The sequence below is a fragment of the Zosterops lateralis genome, assembly GCF_965231275.1.
Source record: "Zosterops lateralis genome assembly, chromosome: 6".
Classification (NCBI taxonomy): Eukaryota; Metazoa; Chordata; class Aves; order Passeriformes; family Zosteropidae; genus Zosterops; species Zosterops lateralis.
The window spans coordinates 34,160,263-34,168,907 of NC_139761.1; positions in this window are offsets into that span (position 1 = coordinate 34,160,263).

Sequence of the window (8,645 nt, forward strand, 5' to 3'; positions counted from 1 at the left end):
TGTCACAACTTTCAAGGCACCATTTCCCTTATGCAAAACATGTTATACTATAATGTGCATTGAAAAGTCAGGAGTGCTTGACGTGCACAGAATCAGCATAAAATTCTTTCTTTAGGGGAAAACTTTTTAATGCTGAACCCCTTTTAAGCTGTACTTTGCCTGCACTTTTTGAAGAAAACATTGCCAAATATATTTTTTCTTTTTTTTAATGAATTTTGAAGAAACATCTTAACTGAAGTGTTTCTTGTTTCCATATGAATGAGTGCAACTGTTTGTCATGCCATTTATTACTTAAACTGCAGAGCCCATTGTGCCTCATAACTTCTTTACATTTTTGTTATTGTCCTTTTTGTCTGTTAGTTCAGAGAGTAATGAGTATGGCCTGGCTCTTGGTGATGGCTTTGTCTGTTGGTTCTGTAATAATACTGATGTATCCCAGGATTGAACCGTATTTGATTTCCCAGGAGTGCTTGTTCATTTGTGTGTTTTACTATGTAAGATCAATGCAAAATTATTAGAAGTCATATTTTCCCAGAAGATGGTATTTTCAAATAGAATTAGTGCTTCAGACCTAAACAAGCAATTTTTTTTCTATAAGACCTTCAATATTGTGTTCTGAAAAGCCGCTGCAAAATTAGTGATGTGGATGGATTATCTTCAAACAGTGTGTGTTTTTCAATGTGGGTTGTTTTTTTTTTTGGTTTTTTTTTTTTGTTTGTTTTTTTTTTTTTTTTGTTTTGTTTTGTTTTGTTTTTTGTTTTTGTTTTGTTTTGTTTTGTTTTGTTTTGGATTTGGGATTTTTACAACATACATAATGCAACTGGTAAGTAATTGGTTTAAAAAGTTCAGCAGAAGAGGTTCTTTGCACATGCAAATGGTACACAGGGATGTTTACTCCAGATTTCTGTTCTTCCTGATTTCCCCCTAATTACCTCCTTCCTTGATAATCTCACTATTTTACCATGTTTAATCTTTCCACGTAACCATTTCCAAAAGTTGGAGGGTTTGCAAGAGCAGGAGATAGTGCTGCACTAAGCTAAGTGCTTGCTTTTCATAAAGCAGTAAGTTTATTCTTTAACCTCTCTTCTGTCACTTGCATGTGCACCCAGCCTGGCAGTTGACACCCTGACTGTATTCCTCTTCAGCCTCCCTTTGTGTATAACAGTAGCAGTGGTTGACAGAGGTAAGGTCCCATTTCATGCCTTTTGTTCCCGGCTGAAGCATGTGTTTAGGACCTTTTTACATGGGTCGGTGCGTATTGGTGAGGATGTGGCAGCCAGGCTTTTCACTGCTGACATAACCTCTGGCATATTAATCACAGGTGCCACTGCTGAGAGCTCTTGTCATCTTTACATTTTCCTGTCCTTCACATCATGTTTCTAGTTTCTGGGGCAGCCATCAGAAATACTAATACTCAGTTTAATGATTCATGAAATATAGAGGCCAAGTTACAGCAGCAGGTGAGGGAATTTGAATGAAAACGTTGGCAACTTAAAATTGGCACAAAAATTCTAAAACCGTACATTTTAATTTTGGCATTTGGTTAAGTGACAGAAGACTTCAGTGATTTTTATTTTTATTTCTCCTTATTTAGAAGTAGCGACAGCATTTTGTTTTGGCTGCCTGTTATCTTTGTGGAATTACTATTTTCAATTCTGTGACTGAAACTGCAGTGACTAAAGAAACTTTTGGTTATGTTGATATGGAGAATGTAAAATTTTTTATTATCGAACCTTTCCAAATTTTTAGTACCAAATGAAGGATTATTTTGTTGAAACAGAGTATTTTAATGATTTAAATTAAATGGTCCATTCTATTATAGCCCTTTCTTTCTACCTATCTCCCCATCTGTCATGGTAAATCCAAGCACTGCGTGTAGTCAGGGCCATCTGGTATCATTTTCTACTCCTCAGGAAACCTTGGTGCAAACAAATTCCTCTTACTCTCTCTGTAACAGCCTCTCTGCTTGGTTTTTTTTATTTCTGTGAGGTAGGTGGCAGTAGGTCTAGCAGGTAAATGCTTAAACCGAGTGCCAGCCATGTCCCACTTCTGTAAGTCCCTCTAGGAAATCCATAATCTTCTCGTCACCTGTTTCTTTTCAGTTAATGATTTCCTAATTGGCAGGAGGAATTGGACTAAAGCTGTTTCTGCTGATGCTCATGTCTTCAGGTACTTTCCCTACTGTTCTAATGCTTTTATTGTTCCTTATATAAAGAAGGGAAATACTTCTTTTTCAGCGTTCAATGACAGAGGCAGAAGCTGCACTGACATTAACTTCGGTAAGGATGGCAGAGCTGTCACACCAAGACAGGATTTTTTAATTGTTTTGGCTTGTTAGATGGCTGGGTGTTAAACACAGAAACCCACTCATGATATCAAAAAATTATTTCCGGGTGGATTATGTAAAAGGCTAATCTCACCCAAGAGGCCCAGGAAAGCCACTGTGTTTATTCAGGAACTAGTTCAGAGCCTTCAAGGAGCTTTTGACAGTAGCAGGTGTGGCCATGTGGTGTCAGCTGATTGCAGAAAAGAGATGATGTGGAATAAATGCTCCTGCTGCTCCCTTCCTGTTCTGTGCTGGCACTTGGGAAAAAGAGAAGGAAAGTGTACTTGTATCCTTTTGAGGGTGGAAGGAGGAGGAGTGATTGCAGTATGGTGGGAAAGTTTGTGATGAATATGGGATTCTTTATCACAAATTTCAGATTCCTGTTCACATCAAACTTCTTTTAAAAATACTTTTTCTTTCTTCACTGCTCTTATATCTCTTAGCAGCCTTGGCTTTCCAGGGAAAAACGTTGTGTGGTCATTGCTGTTTACCTGACTCCATGTATGGAACTGTAATTTTAATGTCTTTTTTCCAAACCATTTGTACACATAATCATTCCATGAATGGCTGCCTTATAATTTTTCCACTTTAATTGTGAATGGTTAAAATAATATTGCCGTTTTCAATTTGTTTTATTATATTAAATTTTTACTAGGTGCAGTGCTTCGGAGTTGGCTTGTCATTTACTGCATGGGGTTTTATGACAGCTCTGATGGAAAGAAATTACATTCTTAAATGGGATGTAAGCGTTGCAGTGTTTTATTTTTGCAGGAGTGTGTTTTCTGCATTTCTTCATAATGTCTGAGCACCTCTTGCAAACCTGGAATGTGAAACTGCATGTTGGGAGGCAGTGTAGCAGGTGGATTTGGATATGGCTCTGAATGTGTTCAGAGGTGTTAATGCAGAGATGATGTGATAGCTCTGCTTGAGCACGGCATTTGGCAACTCGTGTTTCTCACAGAGCATTTAGGAGTTGGCATTGCTCTGAAGCTATCTCCTCCTGCACCCCCAGGGAAATCTCTGGAGTTTACGAAACAAGGAGATGATGGGCCTAAGATTGCTCCAGGCCACTGTTAAAAGGCTTGAGGACCCTTTGGACCTAAAGGAAATCATCTTTGTTCCATCCCGTGCTCTCAGTCTTGTCAGTCTCAAACCAAAAAAAGCAAACTAATTCTGACGCCATCTCTTTTGCACCCTTCTCTCAAGTGTTTGTATACATTGATGAGATTCCTCTTAGAACTGCTGAGTTGACATAGTGTATAGATCTTTTCCATACTTTCCAGCTGCCCTGTAAGCAGAACTGGGGTTTAGACCTGTGTTTTCAGGAAAGAGAAAGGGGAATGGTGCTGTTACAGGATGAGTGATGTATGCATTTGCAAACTTTATGCATCCATTTAAGAGATAGCGCTTGATGGAGATGATTCATAAGCAATTCATTTAAAAAATGGATTTATGTTTTTCTCCTGCACTTGCTGTCTACAGACTTATCTAAGATCCCGTCACACAGTGTTTTATCTCTTTGATTCCAGCAGCAAGCAATCCTCTCAGCTGGTTGCTTGCTTTTGATTTTTCTGGTAGCTCACAGGACTTGTGTCATTAAGAAAGTGTGATCTCTTTATACTGGCTTAAGCACAAGAGAATATGATTAATGTAAAGTCAGTAGGAGAAGTGAAGCAAACAGAGGTGCTGTTAAAGCTGGTACAAGCAAATGTAAAGCAGTGAGAAGGGAAAAGCCAGTATTTTTCCCAGACAGACTCTTGGTTTTTGGCGAGTAAAACTCAGCTTTAATTGTAAAGTGTTATGGAGTATATTAGCATTCCTTTAGTGTCTTTAGTAAATATGTCACCTCAGTAACTGGAGATTTGATCACTGTAGTTTGTGGTAAATCCTTTCAGAGATGTGAGGAAGTGCTTTGGGTGCATTTATGTTCCAAAAGTTACTACTACAAACTTAAATATTTAGGAGCTGTGGTGTTGCAGGCTTCCTGGTGATTGCTGTAGAATGTTCCTTCGTTTGTTAAGGAAATAAAAACGTACATCAGTATTTTTATGAGCGACTCATTAGGGAAGAGCAGAGCAGCAAGATGAGGAGCTGTCATCTATTGTTCCAGCTGACAAATTAAGCCATTCTTCTACTGATATGTGCAAGCCTTATCCAAATATCCCTGCAGGCAGAATTGCACAACGTTCCACCCTCCTTATCACAGCACTTCTCCCTCTTGCCTGTGATGTCGAGAGATTAACAAACTGTTATTGTGGATGAGGGTTAAAGAAAAATGCCTCATTCAGAAAAACTTGTAGACCTAATAAAATTAAGCTGTATCATGCTGACTGACACCAAAGCTACATAATATTTGGAAAATCTAAAAGCAGATTGAAATTAATAGGGGGAAAATGCTTATTTTGTATCTGTATGCCCAGCCAGTGTCTGAAGTGGTAATTTTGATATATGATTACAGTTATGTTGGAGTCTGTGGAGATTAATGGGCTTCTGCCCATTAACTGAAGGAACACTTTCAGTGAGATACTCCTGGTTATACAGGGTTGAAGAGGCCTGTTAAAAACCATGCTTACAGACCTTACTAGTACTCTGGGTGAGTCTTACTGTTACACCTCTGAAGCGTTTCTTGCCCTCAGAGAGTGATGCTATCAGTAGAATGAATCGAGTTCTGTGACTGCAATGGATTTCCCATGTTCAGTTGTTTCTTTTTGACAAAGAAACTGAGAGGTGACTGATCTTGAACAAAAGTTTGTATCCCTGACATCTCCACTATGCAGACACTTCACATGAAGGTGAGTGGGTACAAGTGGATGACTAGGCAGTGAGTCTGAGAGCTTTTCCATGTTTATCCCTACAATCTAAAATTCAGCATTATGAAAGAAGCCTCATCTACAGAAGCTGTGTGGCAGCATGGCTCACGGGAGGATTAAAGGAGATGGCTCTTGTAGCCTCAATGCCCTTCAGTGCCAGACGTTTTATCTTTCCTCTGGCTGCTGGCTCTCCTCAACATTGCAGAGTTTGTGGTACAGTTGTCATGGTCTGCTGCTATGATAGATGGCAGCAGTGGATCTTTGTGCCTCTGTACTTAGATAACCACTTGAGAACGTGGATAGGAAGGAGGAAAGTGCCTTTCCTGTGTATGTGTGCAGCAGGAATTCTGACCTTGCTGTGACTGGCTGGATGAGCAGCACCAGGAAGGAGAAACTTGAAGTGGAGGCTGCTGCAAATGAGCTGAGGGGTATTGCACAGTGTATAGGGGAAGGGTGTGAAGAACATTGGTGTGGTCTCTGCAGTTTCCACTCCTAAATGAAGTCCTAATTGTAATGTCCATACTTTTTATGGCCTTGCCTTCAGGGATCACAGCAATGGTAGGTGTAAAGGAAGCACTGAATGTGTATGCAAGAGCTACTGTGGTCTCAGTGTGCATGTGTGGGGTATTTTATGATCTTTGGATTAAATAAAAACAGGGGTTGGGCAGTTCTGTTTTCCTGGATATGTATTTATTGTTTAAAAGTTAAGCCTGTCAATTCTTTTCTTCTTTTGACCAAAGGGAACAAAGTGGGTAGAAATTGGTGGACTATAATCAATATTGAAACCTTTGCAGTTGAGAAACACCTTGTGGATAGAAATCCAGCAGCTAACCTCTTTTTAGAAAGTTGGAGAATTCAGATATACTTCCTGGTCTTGAAACAGCTAAAGAACTCCTGAATGGGCAGCCCTGGTGAAGGCTTTGGCTGGAAAAGGTCACTGAGACCATGTAATTCTTACCTAGAGATGATGCCAAATGGGGTTATATATCTGTAAGGGTGATGTCTGGTGGGGTTGCAAATGTACAGAGGCGCTTGACTTTAGTGTCATTTGCTGAGTAACTTTTCTTTGAGTTCTCCAGAACAGCTCTGACTTTCCATCTGACACTGAAAATTTAATCATTGTGCAAAAGAAACATGCTCTGTTAGTGTATCTCACAGGAGGTGAATTGATAGTAGTTGTTTTTCTACTTAAAATAGCCTCTGCACACAGCTGTGCACCTAGGAGGTTGGAGCATCACATTGAGGAGTACATGTGACATTTCATCTTTGCAAGAATGATGTATCATAAATTAAGCTGGAGCTGGACTTTTCTTCTCCACGTTGTTTGGGTACCTGCTAATAACTCCCATAATTGCTAATGTTTCTCAGGGTTAAAAATGGCTGTGGAACCTATCGGAAGCTGTAAAAGGAAAGGGAATCTACCTTACTGGAAGGTAAGATCTGAATCTCTCTAACTGCAGTGGGTCTGATCTGTTTCAACTTACTGGCCCCAGCCCAAGAAGCAGTTTGTTCTTTTCCGCTTAACACAGTATTGCCAGGCTGTCCAGAGCATGAAGGTATAACTTTTCACTTACAAAAAAACCCACAAAACCCAAGCCTCCTCAGCAGCTGAAGTTAGCCAGTGTGTGTCTTCTTAAACTGAAAGGGAACATCTTTGAGCTGGACAGTGGCCTGTGATGAAGGCACATGGGGTAATTCTTGGGCATTTCCTGTGCAAGGCTAAGAGTTGGACTTGATGCTCCTTGTAAGTCCCTTCTGATTCAATATCTTCTGTTAAGAAGTGTTACTTCTGTATAGCTTGCGCTGCTGTCTGCTTCAAATATTTATTTTTAGCAAGATTTTATTGGCTTGATAAGTAGGAAAAATGAAGGCAACATAGCAAAATAATTGCCATACCAGTGCAGCCTGTTGCTCCAAAGAAAGGTTTTCTGATTAAAGGTCCAGTTCTGTCTCTCAAGGATGTACAGTTGTGTTTCCCCTTCATTAGATTAGTACACGCATAAAGGAAATTTTAAGAGTCACTATTACTACAAATTACTGTGTCCAGACACCAGCAGTTACAAAGTTCATGTTGCTGCTATCTTCTGCCCTAGCATTGCTGGCCTGTCACTTGACAAAAACAAGTTGCTCTTTCCCTCCCCTGGCCTGTTGACTTTAAAGAACTTGCCGTAACTTCTCAGTGCCTTGCTTGTCTTAGAGGCCTCCAGAGGGGGAAAAAAAAAAAAAAATCTCATTTTTTGATGTTCAAAGCTAGAAACCTCTACTCTCTTAGTCTGTATAAGGTAAAAATAAGAAAGAATGGAAAATAATAAAGGGTGAAAATCTGTCTCCTCATGGCAGGTCTCTGCTGTCAGATCTTTGCCCTTTTGGTACAGTACAATGGCAGGGGCACTGGATCATCTTTAGATGGGAGCTCTGTGGCTTTTCACTGCACGTTTATAGAGTAGAATGAGGCTGTAGGTCCCACGCTCATTTTTACCCTTTGTGTAACATAATTTAAGGGAAAATGTTCCCTCTCCTGGTTATGAGCAGTATTTCCTTCTTGGTGCTATGTACAGAATGGCATCTACAGCATTAATGCTTCTCTTCTGCAATGCAGTGTTATATTCAAGAGTTAGAGCTGAGGTGAGATGGAGGCAGTATCTGCTGCTCTCTTCTCCACCCTCTACCTTAATGTCACTCTGAGATGGGACATGTCCTGTCTGGGACCAAAAGGTTGGTCAAAGCCAGGGTGAGAGAAAGTGACAAACCATGGAGTTTGCTGACTCTCTCATCTATTGATCGACTTTGACTTTTATCAGGGACCTGCATCTCTAATTTCTTTAACACTGAATGCAGCCTGTGAACCTGAGGTGGGCTGTCTGCATCTCCTCTTTTTAAGATGCTCTGCATGTGCCTCTGACTGTATAAATCTAAGTGAGCCCATGTCCTGTGGTGTGACTTAGTCTATAGCACATTCCAGATTTCTGATCAGGGATGGGAAAGGATCATGTGTCTGCACTGTGTCTCTTCTGAACAACTGCATTGGGAAGGGCTGACATCCAACAATTACAGCATCAAAATCTGTTCACAGAGGATGGCACAGGTTACATCAGGAGCATACACCTCAGAATCTGTGGCATACATGCCATACAGCATGTACGTGTCTGTATTGGTTATAGAATATCCCAAAACCTCAAATGGTTCTGGGGTTCTTCCCTAAATTCTAATCCTGGAAGGGAGGCCAGATGCAGTAAAGAACAATATGATGCTGAACTGTTTTCCTGTGGGTATTACAAAAGACAGGTTCTTTTGTAGAACTGTGTATCTGTACAGGAAGAAAGGGTTTCAAGAGAGGAACAAGGACACGGGGAACCAGATTTAAAAACTTGCTATGGGAGTAGTAAGCAGGAGATGAGCATGGACCTGAGCTGTGTGACATATTTTTGTGTGTCTGTGTTGGGGCCAAGAAGGAGCTGGTACGTAAGAGGCAGGGCAGAGGCTGTTCTTGCCACCTCTCCAAGATGCAG